This window comes from Camellia sinensis, chromosome 12 (assembly GCF_055761805.1).
Source record: "Camellia sinensis isolate YWXY chromosome 12, ASM5576180v1, whole genome shotgun sequence".
Taxonomy (NCBI): Eukaryota; Viridiplantae; Streptophyta; class Magnoliopsida; order Ericales; family Theaceae; genus Camellia; species Camellia sinensis.
The window spans coordinates 35,740,451-35,765,241 of record NC_138972.1 but is presented as its reverse complement, the minus strand read 5'-3'; the positions used below and the strand labels follow the sequence as shown (position 1 = coordinate 35,765,241).

Genomic DNA, 24,791 nt, shown 5'->3' with positions numbered 1-24,791 from the left:
CTAACAACTCCACCATCACCATTTTTCTACCACTACCAGTTCGCCTATCTTCAAACAACCCCGAGGTCAGGTATGAGTCCTCTCCCTCTCTCTCTCTTTCTCTCTCTCGCGTGCACACACGCTCGTTCAATTTCTCAATTTTCCTTTGCTTTCCCTAATTTTCAAAACCAATTTGTTTGTTTTCCCTAATTTTCAAAACCCTAATGGGTGGATGTTTGAAGAGTTGGCCTCAAATCTTACTCTCCAGACAATGCAAAAATGAAAACTTATATATATATATATATATATGTATTGTAAACTAAAAAAAAAAACACAGAATATGTAGCGGATTAAAATGATCAGATCATACCTTCTTGATGATAGAACCTTCTTGGATAAATCACGTGCTTCCAGGAAACTTCTTGATGAACCAACCCAGCAGTGGAGTGATATCACAGATTGAATATCACCCACACTAACCACAGTGTCAAAGACTTGATCGTTGTGTTTTTGGGAGAGAGTCAGTGTATGGGTTGAAACAGACTCAACGTTGTTTTTCTCTTGGATTACCCATAACCATATAACCAATATTTAATATATTATAATATCTATCCATATCAGTTAAGATACAGATAATATCTAATATATATTATATCTATCTATATCAGTTCAAACTGATAACGTCTGTTTCAAGAGTGGTTATCCTAAATAGGTTTGATTTCAAAATCAAAACCTATTTGGATAAGGATTCAAAATCAAATTTAATGGTCATGCCACATGGGCGCCCATTACTAACATCTCCCACTCGCACATGAGTTGGCATGACACTGCCACATCTCTATCTCAATCTCCCCAAAAACGAACAATCTCATACTAGCCAATGCACCGTGCGACCGCTGCGAACACCTGCATGTGGGAGCTCTATACTAGAAACTCAAAATGAGCCAGCATAGAGACATCAACCCAAAAAAGGTATCCCACATCGGGACAGAAGGGGGAGTTCCTGGGCTATAAAAGTAAAAACCTGGACCCTTATATAGCATCGAGGCCTTTTCCCAAGTGGTGAAATCCCTATTAGAACTCCCCAGTTAAGCGTGCTTAGGCTGGAGTAGTTCTAGGATGGGTGACCCACTGGGAAGAACAAATCCGTGCGGGTGTGACCCAAAGCGGACAATATCGATGACGTGTAAAGGGTCGGGGCGTTACAAATGGTATCAGAGCCGACTATCCGGAGTACCGAGTGTGGGCCCCTGGCGTCTCTCGGTGCATGTGGGCGGGCTTGCGAGCTGGCAGGCTACTGCACGGGGACGTGCAGCCTTATGGGGGGTGGATTGTAAGGCCCGGGTATCCCACATCGGGACAGAAGGGGGAGTTCCTGGGCTATAAAAGTAAAAACCTGGACCCTTATATAGCATCGAGGCCTTTTCCCAAGTGGTGAAATCCCTATTAGAACTCCCCAGTTAAGCGTGCTTAGGCTGGAGTAGTTCTAGGATGGGTGACCCACTGGGAAGAACAAATCCGTGCGGGTGTGACCCAAAGCGGACAATATCGATGACGTGTAAAGGGTCGAGGCGTTACAAATAATCTCGACACATTTATAGATTACGATACGCATCTGAGTCAAGACTATTTGATCTCCCATAAGTCAAAAGTTTTGAGATGATTTTTGACATTGCACATATGAGGTCGAGATCAATTAGATAAGAGTTTTTTGTGCTTTTAGTTTTGACCAAGGTGGCGAGTATCTATTTGAGTTATTTTTTCAGAAAAACTCTGTGAAGAGAGATGGATGCTTAGAACATTGATTATTCCTAGTACTCAACAACACACTGGTGTAGTAGAGATAAGGAATTAAATATTGTTAATGTTAGGTAGATAATGGCGCAAAATGTTTCCCAATTGGGAATTGCACTAGTTTGTTGCCTATATCCCTAACTAAGTGCCCTCCATATCAGATTTTACACTCCATTTTTGAGTAATGGGTTAGCAGAGAGCCATCTATGGGCGATCTGTAACCATTAAGCAGCTTATCTTTATTCTACTTCTCATAAGATTGCGAAGTTAAGACCTAGGGTTCTATAGCGCATTATTGTATGCTGTCTTGTAAACACAAAGGGTCGTGTGGCGCATTATTGTATGCGGTCATGCAAACCCTCCGGGTCATGTGCATATAGGTAAGCAGCTTTGTGGTAGTGTAACTAAGTCACATAAAGTTTTCTTTGTAAAGGTGACGTGAATAGAGTTTTGGAGCTCTATAAGATAGAGAATTCTAAGCATAGCGCTTTTATGTAGCCTAGTTGAGAATGGAAAGAAATCTCCAATATCCTAGGGACAGTGGGAGCGATGTGCCTACTAATGGATTACTCCATTATAGAAGAATACTCTACATTCTTAGTTGCGTAGTAGCAAATGTGAAAATTTTCCACGTCATCACTGGGTGATTGAGAGGGAAAACATTCATGATTGCTCCGCAAGATGATAAAGAGCCTAGGACAATGCCTAAGGCTCTAGTCCCCTATTTTAAAAAAGTGGATCAATGTTGCGCAGTTTAAGACAAAGTCTTTGAGGATTAACCATTTTTTATAATTTGGTTGACTTTCCATTGTGACGCAAAACTGTTATAAAGTTATGTGTAATTTGGATAGTCATTGTTGAGGCATAAGGCTCGCTAGATACCGAATGGTCGCACCATTGAGGAAAGTGTTGACCATGAGAAGACTTCCTCCTGGGGAGTGAGGTTATTTTGACTTAGGCTATGATTGACATAAGTTCGGAACATTGATTTGTGGACATTGTGACCCGTTTTTTCATTAGAGAATTGGATAAGTAGATCCGTAAGGATTTACCTTCTGCTTTTATAGTGAAAAGTTAGGAGCGCAAAATGGTTGCTGGTTCCAATAAATCTTTTACAGCCTAAAGCAGTTATCCAAACAGTGGTTCTTAGATTTCGTCAAGCCATGATAGGGCAACGATGATCGATGAAGACCACTGAGGCATGATCAATGGTCCAAAAGAAGTTTTTCCTTACTTAGTCATTATGAGCCAGGAATTTATAAGGTAGTCGCCATCTAGGGTGGGCAGTCCTCTATTTTAGATATGATGGACATGGGTGATGTAATTTATATGCTCGGATGTACGATCCTTAGGGATTGTTTTAGGAAAATTCTCGGTTTGTCTTCGATGACTTACATAGAGAATATCCTAGAATGATTCTAGATGCAAAATTACAAATCCATTGACTTACCTATCGGTAAAAAGCCAGAGCCTTAGCTATTGAGTGAATCCTCGGATTGTCTTTAGGAGGACCTATATTCCTTGATTTTCTTTGTTGTGGGAGCCTAAAGTACGCTATGTGGGCATATTCGGCATGATAAGTGTTATCTTTGGTAAAAGGTCAACTGAGTTGTTTAGACATTGACCTTGCTCATTAGACTGCGGATAAAATGCTTTATTAGAAGCATTTTAATTTGCTCCTTGTAAAATTCAATGCGCTAGTTGGGCGCATCTGCGCTAGTTGGGCGCATTAAGAATAAACGCAAATTGGTCACCAAAAATATCTTTAGAGAGGTTATTGCGCAAGAGGTAGTGATCTTAAATCATTTCATGTGAGGCGCACATGGTGGATTCCGTTGTGTATACTTATCGCAAGAGGTGCTGATAAGGCTTATGTTTGGAATCCATAATTGCGCAAGCTGTGGTCAATTTTTTTTTAAAATCGATCACTTATTTTGAGATGATGGGATGTTGACACTATTATGGTTTGTGTCATAATGATTAGCAAATGATGATGTCAGCAGGCAAGATTGGCTCACTCACACGAGCAATCGCCCTTGGCGCTTGGGAGCGAGCAAGGATGAGACTGGTGGTTTATTTTTATTTGGAGCCAAGAGAGGCTTAAATCATCCACTATGTATGTCGCCTTGGTTATAACCAAGATGAGGTCGTGTTAAGGACCAAACATGGATGTTAGTACTCACTTTCCATGTTGTGCCTGTTATGATTAGCCAGATGCGAGATCTCATTTGGCGCCTAGAAGGCGAGCAAATAGAGAATTCGGGTTAGACGCTAGAAAGCGACTAGACTAATATCTGTACGGTGTATCGAGTATGACGTCACTCTTTATGGAAGAGTTACTCCACCGTAGCATGTATTCATACTATATGTGCTTGGCGACCGAGTAATGAGGTGAGAGAATGGATCCCTGCTTCCTCACCGTGTGAGTCTTACGTGTCATTATTGATATGACTTTCATTTATGTACCCTTTTGTGACTTTTGACTATGTCATAAGGTAAGGGGTTGATGTTCTGCTACTTTGGTATGTTGCCTGCGGTCATGCATGATTCGGCCTTAAGGGACATCACTGGGAAAGCGGTCAATTCTAAACTAAATGGCATGAGTGCAAAGGGAAGATCATCTAGTATTACACCACTGTTGTATATTCACTGCCGGCAACTCATATCGCTCTGTATGAGAGACGAATTGAGTGTGAATATATTGCAAGAATTGAGAGGGTCAAATATGCTCTTTTTGAGGGATTAGAGATGTTTTTTGGACCGGTGTAATTAGATGGGTCTGGGGTATATGAGACACTATTTCTTTTCTTTTTTGGGTTGATGTCTCTATGCTGGCTCATTTTGAGTTTCTAGTATAGAGCTCCCACATGCAGGTGTTCTCAGCGGTCGCACGGTGCATTGGCTAGTTTGAGATTGTTCGTTTTTGGGGAGATTGAGATAGAGATGTGGCAGTGTCATGCCAACTCATGTGCGAGTGGGAGATGTTAGTAATGGGCGCCCATGTGGCATGACCATTAAATTTGATTTTGAATCCTTATCCAAATAGGTTTTGATTTTGAAATCAAACCTATTTAGGATAACCACTCTTGAAACAGACGTTATCAGTTTGAACTGATATAGATAGATATAATATATATTAGATATTATCTGTATCTTAACTGATATGGATAGATATTATAATATATTAAATATTGGTTATATGGTTATGGGTAATCCAAGAGAAAAACAACGTTGAGTCTGTTTCAACCCATACACTGACTCTCTCCCAAAAACACAACGATCAAGTCTTTGACACTGTGGTTAGTGTGGGTGATATTCAATCTGTGATATCACTCCACTGCTGGGTTGGTTCATCAAGAAGTTTCCTGGAAGCACGTGATTTATCCAAGAAGGTTCTATCATCAAGAAGGTATGATCTGATCATTTTAATCCGCTACATATTCTGTGTTTTTTTTTTTTAGTTTACATTGGTATCAGAGCCAATGATGGATTTTTTCGTGCTTTCTTTTATCATGTGTATATTTATAAATGTGTCGAGATTGAGGCTTAGCTATTGTACCCTCACACATATCTAGTCACAAAATATCATAGTGGACTAAATGCGCCAAAACAAATGACCTTCTGCGGCTTTCCTACTTACTTCTGCGCACCCATTGCGAACAAAGTTACACATTCACATGAGAGCAGGATGTCATAAGCGAGTGGGCCCGAGAAGGCCTACTCAAACCATCGTGTCATCATCTCATTAATGTGATTAAGTATAATAAGCCACTGGTTCATGACCAATGTCATAAACTAATTCCAATCATCTTAATGTGTGAGTTCTCGAAGACAAGTTTTAAAGGTTTAGGCCCAACTAGGTAATGACTCACGACTAAGTCATATTCACTAGATCATAAAAAGGATGTCATGGAGATATCAACTGCGCCTAAGTCGCAAATTTAACTAGTAAGTGCTAATCCCCTGCACCTTCAAGTCAATTTTATTCTCCATACACTTTAATACATCTAGTTGAAAGATGACGATACTCCTGTTGCCATCTCTATTTCTCGCTTCATAGTTACTTGCAATTAATTCTACTATCCACAAGAAGGAGAGAATAAGCTATCAACTATGATAGCTCCTGAAGTAACTTAAGCGCGAATTAGGCTAAAGAGTCTAATTCAACACAATGCTCTTACAAGCGATGCGTTAAATTCTTAGAGTCATAACAACCTTGTCAGCCTTAACCTTTTCATTACTATGCTGCAACGTTTGCGCTTAGTGGTAAATGTTATTCAAAACGTTAGCCTAGTAAAGGAATCACACAAAGAAGCACCTCATCCATGTTTCATACTCAAGTGTGGAAACAGTAAGTGTCCACACTTAGACAAGTTGGCAATGCTAATAGATTTTGCAGCCACTAAGCGCTAATCTTTTCACTCAGTGTTAATAGATTTTGCAGCTTCTAAGCGCTAATCTTTTAACTTCACGTGATATTTCAACGCACACTATTATAGTGCATGAAATTTCGCTCAATCCACTCCCAATAATTGGGTAGAGAGCAAAACACTGCTCGTACTGGCTACTCGTCTTACACTTAATGACTAATTTATTTAAGCTCGCATTTCTTGGATGACGTGACTCTTGAATGTTACTTCATCTAATGATGTAACATTATTTACAAGTCAAATTACAAAGTCAATCCGCGCAGCTCATTAGTCAAGATCATATACAGATCTATTGAGGGCTTACTAATTTCATAACTCCAAAACTCGCCAACCAAAACTATGTAGCGTGCCGCTAACTATAGCGCACACATTAGTTTTTATTGTGCCAAACAAGGCAACAAAAACACGGCGACTTTGAGTCATGTTTCCTTACTTTGGCTCAATTAAGGTTTGACCTAAAGTCTCCAAGACTTTTTCTCATCTAAAGAATGGGATTAGTTTGTTCACATTTGAACATCTCTACTAAGTCTAGGTCAACCAAATTAATTTCCATAAGCTAAATCAATTTAGAGAGAAATTCGCATTGGGATTAATTTGATTAGCATAATATAATTTTGCCGCAAAAATCTAAATTAAATAGTGACAATATTACACAAGTCGCAAGATCGAAAATCCGCTATGCTCGTAATCATCTCTTGCGCCACAAGTGACAATTATCCAAAATTTAGTTTAATTTATGCGCAAAATATTGGTTTTCGGGAGTTAATCTACAAAGATTTCTCTCAACCGAATAACCTCCCACTGACTATGGCATATACAAAGCATGATAAATTCCATACAATAGCATTTTAATGTAAATCTACAAATAACTCATGCTATATTTATTTAATAATGGAATTCTAATAAATAAATAAATAATCATGCTCTTCTAATTACAACATATTACAAACCCAAAAAAATATGCTGTATTCAATATTTAAATTATGCCATAACAGAAAGTACATCATCCTGAAATTTTCTGGAATTTTCTGGTATTTTCTGGAATTTTAAATAACTAATTAAACACACATAAAATTAGAAATAAAAAATCCAGAAACTAGTAAACAGAAACAATATTCAGATTATGCCATAATTAAAATGTACATTGTTCTGAAATATTCTGAAATTTTTCTGAAATATTCTGGAATTTTAAATGACTAATAAATACACATAAAATTAGAAATAAAAAATCCAGAAACTGATAAAATGAGACAATATTACCAGTAGATATTAAAACATTTCAGAAGTCCACAATAAAAATTTCAACCCCAGAAAATTAATCATGCAACACCAGATGCATTTTAAAGCAAAAAAAATGCATTATTAACACAGGAAAAATATTACATATTTTCGTAAAATTTTCAAAATTTTACATAATATAGAAAAATTAATTCTGAGTCTAAGGGTACCAACCATGCTTAAAACAAAGCTATAACGAATAAATTATGGCCAATTAACGCAATTCAGAATTAAAAAACAAACAAACAGAGCCTTAGAGCCAAGCCAGCGCGGAAAAACGGCTCGGCTCGGCTCGGCGCCGCTCAGCGCAAGTCGGCTCAAGGATCGGCTCGCCTCGGCTCGGCGCGCGGCTCAGCCTCGGCTCGGCGCGCGGCTCAGCCTCGGTTCGGCGCGCGGCTCCAGCACGCGGCGCCCGTGCGTGGACAGCACCGCCGACGCGCGCGTGATAGTGCGTGCAGGCGCGTCAGCATGGCATCCGGCGCGTGTAGGCGCGTGGAAGCGCGTGGGCGCGCGTGGCTTTGGCGTGGTGGCGCGTGAATGCCACGCGCCGCCTTCCAGGGTGCTGACTGTTCCGATTTTTGTACTGCCGGACTCCTTTTTCCAAAATAAAATCATTTATGCTCTTAAAAATGACATTAATGATCATAAAAATAAAATATTTTGGATCTCCACATCTTTTATAAATATACACATGATAAAAGAAAGCACGAAAAAATCCATCATTGGCTCTGATACCAATGTAAACTAAAAAAAAAAAAAACAGAATATGTAGCGGATTAAAATGATCAGATCATACCTTCTTGATGATAGAACCTTCTTGGATAAATCACGTGCTTCCAGGAAACTTCTTGATGAACCAACCCAGCAGTGGAGTGATATCACAGATTGAATATCACCCACACTAACCACATCGTTGTGTTTTTGGGAGAGAGTCAGTGTATGGGTTGAAACAGACTCAACGTTGTTTTTCTCTTGGATTACCCATAACCATATAACCAATATTTAATATATTATAATATCTATCCATATCAGTTAAGATACAGATAATATCTAATATATATTATATCTATCTATATCAGTTCAAACTGATAACGTCTGTTTCAAGAGTGGTTATCCTAAATAGGTTTGATTTCAAAATCAAAACCTATTTGGATAAGGATTCAAAATCAAATTTAATGGTCATGCCACATGGGCGCCCATTACTAACATGTATATTCTTGTTTGTTCTGGTTGGGATGACAGAACATACGCAAGCATACCATATTCACTTTATATTATTTGCTGATTAGTTGGGAATTTTGTGTGTCACTGTTTGTATGATCTGGGTAATCCTTGGATAGCATGATCAATAATTTTTTTTTTCCTTCAATTTCCATGTATGTACATATATATATATATATATATATATATAAAGAGGGTTGATCTTTTTCTCTATCAAAAGAGCTCTTTTTCATTATTATTATTATTATTATTATTATTTTATTTTTTGGTTTTTTTCTCCTTCCAAAAGGCATATTCTTTGGGGTTTTCTAATACTTCATCTTTTAACATTGCTTATTAACTGAATGAATGTGACTCATGCGAACTAATTGCTTTGCGGCTAGAGAGTTGTGATTGCTTTGTTGTTTTTGTTTGTAGATCAAACCCGAAGGGCCCCCTTATATTACTAATAAAGCAACAAAGACTACTACTTATGACTTATGATTTGAAAAATATAAAACTAAAAAATATATTCATTTGAAAGTCTCAGGTTCTTATCATGACCATATATGGATTAAAGGACAATATAACAATAGCATGTTTTTGCAAGCCTTGGATATGTAGGGGAATGAGTCCCCTTGTTTAACTGGTATTGCAAAAAACAAGAGATATGTTATGTTATGTGCTGTTAGATTGTCATACCATATGGTTCTATGGAAATAATCTTAGATTTGTTTTCGCTTTTGTTGTCACTAATATTTTATTGTTAAAAAATTTTCATAGAAAAATGCAATTATAAGTAATTACTTAGGCCCCGTTTGGGGACTTACATTTTTAGCCAAAAAGCCAAAAAGTTACCATTTTAACCAAAAAGCCAACAACTCATACCAAAAAGTCAAAGATTCTCTTTTCTCTCTACTTTTTGCACATCTTTTCATAATTAGTCAAAATGTCATCCCAAACATATAAGTTTTTTTTACCTACTTTTTTAGTCAAATAGTCAAAAAGTTACTAAATTAGCCTGTTCCCAAACGAGGCCTTATAGTTTTGCATGCATTTACAAGAGGTCAGTTTTGTTTGTAAAGTCTTTCTTGGGACAATGACTTACTGCAATTGCCCTAAAATGATTTTGGGACTATTGCATAGAGTGGAAAAAGGTTGGTGGCATTCTTTAAAACCTGGTGCTAAGTATCTTCTGAATTGTTTTGTATAGATTTTTGTATAGGGTGTTGAATTTGTGTATTTTTCAACAAAATTATTTTAAGTAATTCATTAAAGACAAATAAGTGTTTGTTGATGTTTTTTATGTTGGGGTTTAAAACTGATGCTTGGTTGTTGAAGTGATGCATGAGTAATTGAAGTTAGAAAAAATACTAATTATGTGCATAAGACAATGCGTTAAACATGAAATTAGCAGTTATTACCAACCAACTTTCAAGAACTGATGTGCATAATCATGATGAAAATAATTACAGCTTTTGTAAATTAATCAATTTCCCAATCTGCAGGGGAATGGTCCCTGAGAAGTGGTTTCCTTCAGTGCTTTGGTAAGATGCACATATTCACATTAACTTCAAGCAAAGCTACATTTATCAATTGAAAATTCATAGTAAGAACTAATAAAGTGTAGCTTAGACTAACTGAGCTCCCTAAAAAAAACTAGTTTTAGTTGGACATGTCATGAATGCTTTAAAATTGACCAAAGAAATTAAATTATAACTGCATTAGGCTCCAAAATGAATAAAAAATCTGCCAAGTTTGGTCCCCATTGGATAGAGCTCTGAGAGGGGTAACATTTGACAACATATATTTAATAATTTATGGTTTCTATGATAACCACTTTCTGGTTTCTATGATAACCACTTTCTGATTTCTTTTCATTACAAGGACTGGAATTTATAGTGGTTTAATTATGTTTCCAAGCTCTAGTGTTGTTATCAGTTATTATCATCATCATCATGTATATTTGAGGTATTTTTCCCTATGTTACAAACATATCAGGACATGATTCTCATGGATCCATTTTTAAATCAACCCATCATTTTTTATTAAGAAGAGAGTCCAACTTACAGGTTTGCAAAGGTGGTGTTATTGGTGAGAACTTTTGGGAATGGACTGGACAATTGGTTTCCCATGACAGAACTGCAATATCTAGCAACATTTACATGTTTATGTGAATTATTCTTCAAAAAACAAAAGAAACCTACTAAAAATGGTAGTTGCTTTGCGTTCAGATCAACCAAGCGCATGGTAGCCCACTGGGAAGGTATTGAACCATTGAAGTTGTTGCGATTAAGGTCCCTACATGACAAGAAGTAGAGGATTAGTGGGTTTTCTATTTTTTTATATCAGAAGTTAAATCTAGCGTTATTACCGTAGTTGTTTTGTTGCTTTGATTTGGTTAGATAATATTGAATGAATGACAGATACAACAAAACGTCCCATGAGTTACAAATGAAATATGGAATTCTATAACAGGTTTTGTTTTACTTACAATGTTTGAAGGTGGCAAAGCTTTGAAAAGTTGACGGCACTTGTCCTGAAATGTTTTAGGCTTTCAAAGCCCTACATTGTTTTGTACAGCTAATTAGAACAACAAATGAAAGAAGCCTTCAACAGTATTAACTAAAAAACTAATACTTACCCATATGATTAGTGGTAGTAGGCATGGATTCCTTATTACCACAACTTTTGTTATATATGTCTTCAATATCACTTGCAAATTTACATAGATGGATTAATATATATATATATATATATATATGAAATTAAGATTTTCATGGATGTTCATTTCTTACTTATATATTTGTTAATTATCACTCTTGATGTACATATTTGTACACATGTAAAATTTGTGCTTATCCATGTGTTCATTGTGCCCTTTGTCTTTGATTATTTTAAAATTTATCAAAAAGGCTCCTGCAAAAAAGATGCGTCATTTACCACCACCAAAGAGGGCCTTAATTGAACCCTACTCATCCCCAACCGATACACCTACACCTTCTTCTGAAGGTCATGTAGCAGATGGATCTGGGACTATTGCACCATCTTCATCTTAAACTACTGCGTTGTCAAGATCTGAGACTATTACACCAGCTCCGTCTCAAACTGATGCACCATCTTCTCAAAGTCAAACAAGTGGTGCAGATAATTACACATGTTTCATCTAGCTGAAATTTATGTATTTGTTTATATTTTTAAATTTACAAATACACTAATAATATTTTCAATTAGCATGTGCATCTTCATCAAGGTGTGTGCAGGGGCCAATAGTTGGAAAAGTAATAGAAAAAAGAATTGCCAACAATAATGGAAACAAGCTCTACATTCCAATAATTGAGACATTCAATGCATTGGAAGGTGTGCTAGCGACCCCAAGATCTAATGAGATTGGCATTCAGGTTAGGAGGATGTGTTCTATTCAAGGCGTTAGCAGTTGGACAGTTGCTGATTCAATAACAAATGGGGATGTTGTACAAGCTATCCAGGTATGATTTAATTTAAGTCATGGTCTATGTGAATTATGGAAACAGTGTTGTTTTCATGTGCAGTACATATAGAAAACCTAACTAAAATCATAATATATCAGAACACAAGATACACAAAATTTCAATACCCTTCTAAAAAAATCAATTTATGAGATGAGCTTGAAGTTGTAAAGATCAATGAATCAAATGGAAAATGAATACACACTTACCAAAAAGCCTCTGAAAACAGTGTATTTTTTCTGCAACTCACTTTTATGCCTCACTACAAAACAGAGCTCCTCTGCCTTGACTAGTAAGCCTTACCACAACCATCGCTGCCTGCGAAGCCGCAACTACGACATCGGCGGCAGCAGCGGTGGCAGCAGCAATAATAATTGCATGCTTGTTCTGCTTTCTCTGTTTCAACAATGTAATATCTCATCCAAGCAGTATCAGTCACTGGAATACTCACCGGAATGTTACCCACAACCCTTGAATCTGTACTAGACTTGCGAAAACTCCACCTTTTCTTCTCTTTCTAGTCACTGGAATTTGAATTCTCGACATTTTCCTTCCCTTTCTTCATCCCCAACAAGCCCCTTAACCACCAAATAGAGCTCCCCACCTTTTTGTCTCTCCAAACCTTTGGACTAGAAACTCTTGAGAGCGAAACTGAGTCAATCCTACAAGACAGAAAGAGTTTGAGGATTATTACAGGTGGTGACACAGAATACCCAAGTGGTGTTTATTGAGAAGAAATTCTCAGTTAGCTTGCCAAATTCTTTACATGTTGCAAGCAGAGAAGTGTTGAGAGCATAACATAGTGTGGTAGAAAATATTTACACAAGGCATTAAACCTTAAAATAATAGAGAAATAATTCACTTGGTTATTTTTTTGAATATTTTTTTTTCTCACACTACCTCATGAAGAACCGCATTATAAGCCTTTAAATGTGTTACAGAAGAAATACATATTTAAAAACATTGGCATTAAAAACAGATTGCAAAATAAAAATCACAGAGCAAAATGCCCAAAGGTACCTTCTTTAAATTCAAAAAAGCACTCAATTTCCTTTTAAGGTTTTCTTACTGTAATTTTCAAAAACCTTTTAAAGTTTTCTTACTGTAACTAAATATTTTTAGCTTTCACATGTGCATTGATGTTACTTATTTGGTTTGTATTGATTATAGGATAAATTTGAAATTGGGGATGCTTATGAGGACGATTCACTATCTCAGCAAGTTGTGGAAAAGAAGTGTTATGTATTACATAAAGATTGGAAGTGCAAAATGAAGAGGAAATGGGAGAAGCTTGTGAATGCGAGAGCTGATCCCTATGCTCATCCATAGAAAGGAGTGAGCCTAGATGATTGGAAGTATTTGATTGATCATGTATGGTTGGATCCCAAAAACAAGGTATGTTATGATTTAGTTATAAAATAATAATGTGTTATTAACAAGTAATTGAAATCTGATAGAATGAAGGATCAATTTATATACCTATAAACAACTCTAATCCACTTGCACATCTAACCACCTTCAATATTACTTAGTACTCTTACCAATAATAACTATATATGTAACAAACCCTTATAATGTGGATTATGTAGAGTCGCTATGATGCCGGCAAACTTAATAGAAGCAAGCTACCCTACAATCACACTAGTGGGTCTCGATCTTTTCCAGCGGCGATGAGCATTGCCGTGAGATGTATTTTGTTGATTTTATTAACTTTATCCACACTTAATATGTTATCACATTAATGAAGGAGTGTTGATCTCAGTGTTTAGCATTTCACAAGTGACGAAAAATGGTGGATTGTTGCTAGATACCTGTGATTTCTACAGGGACACTTATCAGAATAAGAAGACAAAAGAGTGATTGATCCTATATGCCGTGATTTACATGCAAGTATTCCAATCATTTGGACACTTATAATAACTAATGTGTTTGATTTATATTAACAACATTTATATTTTACAATTACAGGAGCAGATGACGACGGTGCGGGATGTGTCTATTGAGTCTGGTATACCGATGACGCAAAAGGACATATCAACAGCGGTTCTTGGGAAGAAGAAGGGATACTTAAGAGGATTTGGGGTCGGACCAAAGCTCTCATTCTATGATTCTGGGTTGAATGTTGCATCACAAGCATGTGATGAGCAATTGAAAAGGCTTACATATGAGTTGGAGATACTTTGTGAGGGGCAGCAGAGAGGCCGTGAGGAGTAGAAAAAAAAGAAAGTGGAGCAACAAATAAAAGAGGCAGACAATGCAAGACAACATGAGGAGATGCAGAGGCAAATTTTTAGACTTCTGAGCATGTTAGCACAACTTTTCAAAAATGGTGGCCACCAAATTCCCCACCATAGCTAGCCATGGTAATGGGTAAGTGTGTTAAACCAGATTTCATTATATTTATGTTGAAAGTAAAGGCAAACAAACTTGTGATGAAAATATTAGAGAAAAAAATGTGAGGAAAAAAGGGAAAAACGGACTATTCGGGAGCAAAAATTGGAAACAACCCTCAAATAGCCTCGAGATCGCAATGGTCACCTCACCCTAGATTAAAGAAACTTGTGAGAGCAAGAGGCATACTGATAGGATGCACGGTTAGATATTTGGACAAAAAAATATGAGGAAAAAAGGCAAACACGAGCCGTTTAGGGGCCAAACCTGGAAATAGTCCCCAAACATCTCGGAGATCATCACGGTCACCTCAGACTAGATTAAAGAAACTTGTGAGACCAAGTGGCGTGTCTCTAGGAAACACGATTAGATATTTAGACCCAAAAAAAAAAAATGTGATGAAAAAAGGCAAAAATGGCCCGCTTGGGGGAAAAAATTGGAAACAGCCTCGAAACACCCCCGAGATCATAACAGTCACCTTAGACTAGATTAAAGAAACTTGTGAGAGCAGGCGGCTCATTGATAGGATGCACGGTTAGATATTTAGACCAAAAAAAAAAAAATGTGAGGAAAAAATGCGAAAACAGGCCGTTTGGGGGCAAAAAATGGAAATAGCCCCCAAACATCCCTGAGATCATCATGGTCACCTTGGATTAGATTAAAAAAACTTGTGAGAGCAAGCGGCGTATCGATAGGACGCACGGTTAGATATTTAGACAAAAAAATGTGATGAAAAAATGGCAAAAACAAGTTGTTTGGGGCCAAAAAATGGAAACAGCCTTTAAACACCCCCGTGATCATAACAGTCACCTCGGACTAGATTAAAGAAACTTGTGAGAGCAAGTGGTGTGTCGATAGGATGCACGGTTAGATATTTAGACAAACAAATGTGATGAAAAAGGCAAAAACGAGCCGTTTGGGGGTAATAATTGCAAATAGCCTTGAAACAGCCCCGAGATCATAACGGTCAACTCAGCCTAGATGAAACAAACTTTTGAGAACATACGGCATGTCGATAGGATGCATGGTTAGAGATTTATGCAAGAAATGCTGCATGAACAAGGCGAAAATAGGTCGTTTGGAGGCAAAAAATGACATATCGACAGTAAACCTCTAATGCAACAGACTTTTTGTGGCAACCTTATCTAGGAAAGGTATGCTTTCGGCTTCACGGGGATGCAATAGATGCAGAAATAAGAGTTATGGTCGGTAGTGAATAAAGTGCATTCACAAAATTACCATATTGCAAAAGGCTACATATATTTTCAATTACCTTGTTTTCATAGTCCACTGTATTTCTATTCATGTCTTACACTCTTACTGCATCAAACTCTAATTTATGACTTTTATGTGTTAAGATTTTCCTATTATGCCAAAGTTCATAAGTCGTCCAAATTTTAACATAAAAAGGTGCAATAATTAGGCTTCTCCTAATGTGAATGGCATAAAATATGCCAAATGGTGGAGTCATATCTTGATTACTATAAAACGTTTTTTCTTTTTATTTTTTCGTGTTTTTCAAAAAGCGAAGAAATAAAAAAATAGAAGAATTTTTCAATCAAAGTGTGTTCAATTTGTATTGTATTGGTTATTGTATATTATGTGCGTCTTTGATGCATTAACCATGGGATGCATACTACTAATACATATCAATTTACTTCTAAAACTTATTACATCATATATAACAAATGATAAGTAGCAAAATATTGACACTTTTGGATTCACACCATATGTATGTTTCTTCCCATGTGTGGTTACGCATGGTCTGATTCAACAAGCTTTCCTTTTACTTTTGTTGCTAAACACTGAAATATAGAAATCTCTCTTCTCGTTTGAATGGTTTGCTCTTCTACCCATCATTGGCTATATTTACCCCTCTTGTTTTGTAAACTTAAGTCTTTAGTTTCTTTCTTTCGTTAAACAATTCAGTCTTTGTAGAATTTAATTTGAGCCTTAGCTTTCAAATTAACTAGTCAACAGATATTATTTTCATATTCTAAGCTAAACCTCATCTACCATTCAGATTTACTGGAATGGTATGATGTTGATTGGTTTTGTCCTTCACTATGTTTCTAAGTATTGAGCAAACAAGCTCTATACACCCTACTTTCCTTGAGTTCAAAGTAGCTCGAGCCAACAACAAAACACCACATTTTCCACATAGTTCCCGAAACAGTAACTGTAGACACCTCATTTTTTACCGAGCTTAAGACTCTAACGTCATCGTTTGTGCACGCGATGATTGCACATGTTTGTGCTTGTTTCGAGCGCCCAAAGTTCTCGTCAAGTGCCTTGTCTTTGAGTCTCTTAACACTTTATGTTTTGGCCTTCGTTTTTGGGCCAAACCTTATTGCCTCTTACCTGAGGGAGGGGAAAGGGCTGCCGGCCACTTGTGGCACTTGCCGGCCACTTTTCTCCCTTGCAGGCCACCTGGAGTGGCTGGCCGGCTAGGGGAGGTGGCCGGCCACCTTAACTGGCCGGTGGCCAATTTTCTCTTTCCTTAGATATTTTCAGATATTTTGAGCCAGCTGTTGGGCATTGAAGCTATCCTCCATACACGTGTATGGAGGGATTGAAACAAGCTTTTAGCTTGTCAAGCAAGCCTTTGCTTGCATTTTTCTATATAAGGGGAGGTGTCTCCCCCTTTACAGAGGTTCTGAAATTTTGGAGATGAAATTTCCCTCTCTCTCTCTCTCTCTTTCTATTGCTTGAAAGCGAGTTTTCTTTGCATTTTTGCCCATAACCCCCTTAGCCAAACACTACCACCTTGTTGCTGAGGTGCTTGTGGGTCTTATTTGGGCTATTGAAGGTTGGTTTTTGGCTCAGAAGCTGTTGTTCTTCAAGGGTAAGCTTCTTCCTCTTTTAAGCTTGTTTTTGTACACTAGTTTGGGCTACCTTTGCATGCTGTTTTGGCCTAGTTGTCAACTACAAAAATCTCTACTTTTAAGTGTTAAAAGTGGCTGTTTGAGGCCCTGTGGGAGTTGGGGGTGTTTCACCCCCTTGTGTGCCTTATTTGCTTAAGCCTTGTATCATCTCTTAAGGCTTTTGAGGCACTCTTTGTTTGGCCTTTCTACCACTGAAAATCAGAGAAATTTTAGTGGTAGCAAGCATGTTTTGAGGTCCAAAGTAGGAGGGGGTGGCCTCCCCTCTTTGCTTCTTGGTTGCATGTCTTGTTCGCCTCATACTTAGGCATGTTTTTCTACTCTTTCGTGACTTAGCTCAAGCATGATTTTGTGAATTTTTGGACCTGTCATAACTCTGTTTGTGGCTGGCTTGGCCACTTCTTGCATGCTTCTTACACTTGTAGTGTAATCTTGCCCACTAGCCTAGTGTACTTGATGTTTTGGCTCATCATTCTAGCATGTGTTAGCTTGACTCCAGCATGCTTTTGGCCTTTATTTAATATGCTCTAGCTCTGTTTTGAATAGCTTTGGTCATGCATGCCTTGCTTTGTATAGCTATAGTGTTGTTGGCCCTTGCTAGCTTTGAGTTTTAAGGCCCTTGACATGCTTTACTTGAGTTATTTGCATGCCTTAGCATCATTTCACACATGATTTCAGTGCATGTAACCTTATCACACTCTCACATATATCACTCTTGAAGTGTGTTTAAGAGTTGAGCTTTATGCCTTGTTTGTGGCCTAACATGTATGCATGTTTGTCTAGTCCTTTGAACTTCAATTTCAGCATGTCTTGGCCTCTGATTTGGCATGATTGAGCTTTGTCCAAAGCTGGTTTGGCTGTTTAGGCCATGTATCGCATGCCTCTTGTGTGAATGCCTTAACTAGCTTTGAGTTTTAGGGCCTCTTGCATGCTATACTTGTGTTGTTTGCATGATATGCCATCATTTGGCATATGATTTCAGTGTTTGTACCTCTATCATGTTCTCATACATATCACTCTTTCAATGTGTTTGAAAGTTAAGCTTTGTGCCTTGCTTGCGAGTGAATGAATGAGCATGCATTTCTTGCTTTTTGTGCTTAAGTTTTAGTGTGTTTTGGCCGCTGTTTTGAAGTATCTTAGGTCTGTCCATAGCTTGTTTGACCATTTGAGATTGATAGTGCATGCCTCATGTGTAATATTCTTCACTTGCTTTAGTGCTCTTGGCTCCCTTTAACATGTCTTGCATGCGTTTCTTACATGATTGAGTCTTGTGCATGCCGCTTTAGCATTGAAAGATAAGCATGTTGATTGCATTGCATTGTGTTTGGGTCGGACGTTAATCCAAACACAAGAAATATGGCACGTTTCATACTCAAAGTGGTAAAACGTGTTATGTTTCTCGGTCGCTGACCCTCTTGACCATGCATGATAGAGATGAAGGCTCTTATGTGTTGTTTGTGCATTCACTAACATTGTGCAAGCTCGACTCTTCGGCCATCATGCATTGAGATACATGGTTGGTGGCTTGAGATCCGAGTACTACGCTCCTTTGAGCTTGAGAAATGAAAAGGAAAGTAGTTGCACACATATTCCCATGCAAATGCATTGTTGTGCCTTTGTTGGTCTCTGTTGCAGCAAAGTTGGGATTCTGGAAAGGGAAGTGGTCGGCCGGTCACTTGCACTAGCCTGCCGACCACTTGTACTGCCGGCCATTTTAACTGCTTTACTTAGTTAGTTAATTTACCGATTTTTGTAATTAATTAGTTAATGTGTTTAGCTAATTTAATTCATCTTTGTAATATTCTAATTAGCTTAGCATAGCTAATTTTAATTCGGTTTGTAATTAATTAGCTTAGCATAATTAATTAGTTGATTTGTAATAGGTAGCTTAGCTTAGCTCTTATTTATTCAGACCCTCCTATGAGAGGGTGTATTGTTGTAATAAGTGCGTGTGTGTGTGTGCATGTCTTCCAACCTCACTTTTTTCTCCATTTTACTTACCCGCTTTCGATGGTTAGTTTAGGGCATATTTCAATTAGCATACCTTATGTTTGCATGCGTGCATCCATTCATTCGTCTTGCATGCACCGGACGCATCATTCAAATTGCATCGTATTTCAATATACTTACTTGAATACGTGTTTCAAAGCATGTTACCAAGTGTTGCATTCATATACCATTTTAGATAGCCGAGTCTATTTTAATTGCATTATTGCATATGTTGCATTAGGCATTGTTAACATAGCTAGGATCATGCATGATTTCTAACTAGTTTTCTGTTTTGGCTCGGAGTACACTGTAAGTGTTTACGCTTTAGCATCCTTGCATGAGTGTAAGTGTTTACCATGACAGCATGCTTGCCATGAGGTTATTTGCTTAAATGTTTAACTGCATGAATGCCTGTGGATGGAGGCTTGATTGTCTGAATTGGAACAATTCATCAAATGTATGTTTTAAGCCCACTTTGCTTAGTGGCAAATCATGTTGTTTTAAGCCCACTTGAGGGTGGAAAATCCGCGCTTGAGCCTACTTGCGAGTAGCACCTTCAAACTATTTTCAAAAATAAACATGAATTATTATTTTCCAATTCTCGTGATTGAGTCTATACTTGTGTGTTATGCACATCACATAGTAAGTTAGCTAATAATCAAACAAGAACACATGTGTTTTCAAAACAACATATCATGCTTAGTAAAGGTCGATCTTTGATCGGGCGAGCGGGGGTGCTTATTTCAGGACCTTCCCCTCTCGTACCCAAGTTCCCGAGTCGAGGCAACTTCGGTGATGACGGACACGTGGCCTTAGACACGAGTCAGGGTTTCCTAAATTTTCCAAACATAAAATATTTAGGTGGCGACTTTGAAATCTGGCAAAGCAGTCAATGTTTGGCACTTTTGATTCAAAATTGATTTTTCAAAATCAATTGCCGGATTTGTACTCTTTGGTGATTTATCAGTCTTACATTGCACTTTGTGAGATTAGATTCAGAACCATGACAGGAGTTCGAACTGTAGTAGCTAGAACCCAATTTGCGCCTCTTCGAAAGGGGACGCGCGGAGGGAGTATCGGGCGGTCTACAATAACAAAAATAGACATTTCTTTAAAGAACAATAAAAATAAGCCTTATTTGAGTAAAGATCACAGCTGAAAAAGTCAGGGGATGAGGCCAATGCGGTTGGTATTAACACTAGACGACACACAACATTGAAAGTGATGATATTGTTAGAATTGTAATGTTGAGTGGACATGTACATATGAATGTTGTTTTATTTAAAAAATGGTATTGATAGTCATTTAATTTGTTCATGTTACCTTTACTTTCTATGGACATTTTTCATTTTTTTGGTCCAATTTTACAATCATTTGATGTGCAAATATTTCACTATACCAAAAAATTACCTGACATTATTTATGTTTTTCTTTGGTACAGATGGATGAACTCGTGCACAAAGCTGAATTGTATAGGACTAGTTGGCACTTGTTATATTTTTTGAAAGAGTATATATTTTTGGATAGATGTGTATGGAAAATATTTGGGTAGACTAGTAGTTATATTTTTAGATGAATGTGTATCGAAAATATTTGGGTAGACTGCTAGTTGTATTTTTTGATAGATGCGCATGGATAAAAATTTAAAACATAATAGTAGGTATTTTTAATTTTTTAATTTTTTATGCTAGATAGATGTGAATGAAATGATTATATAGATTGTAAGCGGATTTATAATTGGAGGAATATGTAGTTTGGAATTACTTGTGGATGACAACTTATAATAGTTGATGATTTCAATGAAACAGGTTCAGGATTGGATGATTTATGTATTTTGTTGAATGTTCATGATTTAGTTGATTTTGTTGGTTTGAATAATTCTTGGAAATTAAAGATTAAATTGAATGAATTGGATGGATTGGATGGATTATTATAAATTACAAGTTTATTTTGTTGGATGTTGATGACCAAATTTTGGTTTTGATTTTCCTCTTTTGGTGACCAAGTGATTAGTCATGAAAGATAAGTAATACTTTTGCCGACTAAATAAGGTAGTCGGTGTATCACCACTCATATTTGGTGACCAAAATATTGGTAGGCGAGAGGGTACAGTAAAATTATTAATTTTGGCAACCAAAGGATTTGGTCGCTAATAGGTTTATCGCCGACTAAAGTTTTAGTTGCACAACTATTACTTTTAGCGACTAAAATGTTTGGTAGTGGCATGTGACTTTTGGTGACTAACATGTTTCGTTGTGGAATGTGACAATTGGTGACTAGCATTAGTCGAGAAAATATCACTTATGGCGACTAAACTGTTTTAGCTACAAAATGGTTTAGTCGTGATAAATATATATTTAGTGACCAAAAATTTAGTCGGCAAACAGAACCTTTTTCTTGACTAAAAACTTTTTATTCGCTAATTACTTTTCCCGTCCCTTCATTGGCGAACAACGTGGCAACCAAAAAATTTAGTCACAGAAAACTTTTGTCGACTAAAAATGGACTTTTGCTGGCTAAATTTTTGGTCAGCAAAAGTGCAATTTTCTTGTAGTGTCTGTGAATAATATTATTGTAATGTTATGTTCATAAATTAGTTTTGAAAACTTGATGCTATGTTATGGATTATGAAATCTTTATTTTAATTCTAAATGAACGAATGTCCTGTATTTTGTATAAAATGTATAAATGGATCCTTAGATAATCCCAGCCATTGGGGGAATAGTCTAATCGTACCTGGGTTGATTATTCCATTAAGAGGCTCTAATGGATGTACCATGTATCATGCTTTGTTTATGAATGTTTGAATGCTCTTGTAAATACGATATGAAGTGATCCTTTATTAATGAGCTCGGAATTTGTTCATTCACCACCTTACCATGATATTATTCACTAGGCTTAGCTTATTCTTTTATATATATATATATATATATGAAGGTGACCAGGATGAGGAACGTCAATAGAGGTCGTGGACTTGTTTGAAGAATCTTTTTCTTTTACTTTTTATCCATGGATGTTTTTGACTTTTGGGAAACCGGCTACAAAATAGAGAGGGGTGAGTAAAAAAGAAAAGAGAAAAATATAGATAGAATAATAGTCTGATTGTAAGTATCCCTCTCTGATTTTATGGTTTATGAGTTATGATACTTTCCTTGATAGATTTTATGTATCAACTGAATTGCATAAATACCAGAAAAGCTTAAAAGATTTAGAATCTGAATATCCACCAGGAACGTTTCAACCCAATCATATTTGGGATACATTTGCACATTATAGGCATGCTATTTATTTTTACCAGAATATTTTAGATCAGTTATCAGTAGCATAACCAGTATATGAGATCATATATGTTGTAATTTGTGTTAATTATAATGCTAATACAAATAGTGTTATTCTTGGATTTGTGCTAAATACATGTGATGAGCTTAAAATGAATAGGTGGGACGTCATCAAAGTCAGGTAAGGAGATTTAGCCATTTTGCATTAAATTGCTAGGCATGTTATTCCTATAAATTGTTGACAGACGTGCTTGTTTAGAATAGAGTTTAGCACACCTATTTGGTAAATTTTGTATATATATAGATGTAGGTGATCAAGAGAAGGAACCTCAATAGAGGTCGTGGACTTGCTTGAAGAATCTTTTTCTTTTACTTTATCTATGGATGATTTTGACTTTTGGGAGACGAGTTTTGGTTTTATGTGATAAGTAGTAAGGTTTTGTACTTATGAATGTAAATTTTATACTTTTCTTTTGTCTATGTACATAATGTAAATTATTCAGAAGATAAGCAATAAAAGGCTGTATGTTCATTTCATATTACTTATGCACTGCTCTATGGACTTAATGGATTAATGATAAAAAATTTCCACAGTTGAGTCCTATATGTATCTTAGTCCTTTTGTGATTTTGTCAAGTTAGGCATTTGGTAATCAGGGATTACTAGTCGATCACCTCACTATCCTGTAGGGGTGGGATGGGGTCGTGACAGAATTGATCAATATGAGTAGTATATGCTTTCTCCATCCATTAACACATGGGTGATAAAAGCAAATCTAATTACTTCTTATTGGAGATACTGAATAACCAATAAGCAGATATATCTAACAAACCTCATCTGTAATGAATGCATGACTGCAATCCATTAATAATGCACTACTAGACTTACGACAATAAGTAGAAACATAATCCCTCAAAGAAAAAAAAAACAAAAATGTCAAAAAAAGAAGAAGAAATATTTGGCAGTAAGTTACTGGACATGGACTTTTTGTTTGGTAGTAAGTTACTGAACAAGTATTTTTTGTTCAACAGTGAGTTGCTGGATATGTATTTTATGTTCGATAGCGTGGTTTTGGGCTGTTTGATTTTTTTGGTTTTGGTATACCGAACAAATGTTGAACAACCCTCTTTAAAAAGTAAACGAAAACATAAAAAATAAAGAAAAAAAACTCATTATTTCACTTTTTTGCTGGTCTTTCACCACTATTTCTTCATCTATTACTTTCTTTTATGATCAAAACACCATGATTCTCACTTTTTGAAAGTAAATGTATAGTAGAGAAGAAGAAATGAGAAATGAAGAATTGAAGTAGGAATTAAAGTGTAATGGGTCTAAAGAGAAAATCAAATCTATTTAATTTTTGTCTTTTGTCCTTAAAGGTAATTTCACACATGGATAAAATTAAAAGAAAAAAAAGTTCTCAAATGGATGATGTAAAGAGGTAAGGGAAATTCTACTTACATTACTAGTTTATCTCTTTACATCCTCAATCTCATTACACCATCAAGGGAAAGAAAATGTGATTCTCATTACACCCTTTATACTGCTAAAACTAACCTCAAACTAAAAACCTTTCAAAACCCTTTTAGTTTTGTCTCTTTACACTGATTGCTTTTGGAGGAAAAAGAAGGGAAAAGAGAATGACGTTGATGGAAGATGATTGAACAACACCAATGTGAAGGGGTCTGACAGTAACGGACGATGTGGAGGGCCTTGAGCCTCATTGTCACTATCATTCTTATCAAACTCTAATTCATCATCCCAAGTGACAGCAAAAGCTTTCTTCTTCCTCAAATGACTAGGGCATTCTTGAGCAAAGTGACCAAAACCTTGGCATTCATAGCATTGGACTCTTTGAGGCATCACTTATATTTCTCCTTTCTTCTTCTCCATTTTAGGATCAATTTTGAGTTTCTTTTTTCCCTTGGATTTGTGAGTTGATTCCACAAGATTAGGTTTCATTTTTCTAAAAGACTTCTTAAATTGTTTTACAAAAGCATCCGTAATCTTTGAATCAAACTCACAATCCTCATCGGAATCCTTTTCAACTTTATGAGCACTATTAAATTGTCTACATCTTAA

The 24,791-nt window shown here is 36.7% G+C and overlaps 1 long non-coding RNA gene across 3 annotated transcripts; it reads left to right on the top strand.

Moving 5' to 3' along the window:
• On the top strand, positions 1-21,107 carry LOC114265915 (uncharacterized). Of its 3 annotated transcripts, none has more exons than XR_014346181.1 (6): positions 1-70; positions 10,190-12,169; positions 13,340-13,564; positions 13,759-14,055; positions 14,138-14,539; positions 20,873-21,107. It is a non-coding gene; the product is annotated as an uncharacterized LOC114265915 (long non-coding RNA). The 3 variants fall into 3 exon arrangements; XR_003630504.2 differs by lacking the exon at positions 1-70 and having other exon boundaries at positions 9,726-12,169; positions 13,759-13,813; positions 13,932-14,055; XR_014346180.1 differs by lacking the exon at positions 1-70 and having other exon boundaries at positions 9,726-12,169.
• The last annotated feature ends 3,684 nt before the right edge of the window (positions 21,108-24,791 follow it).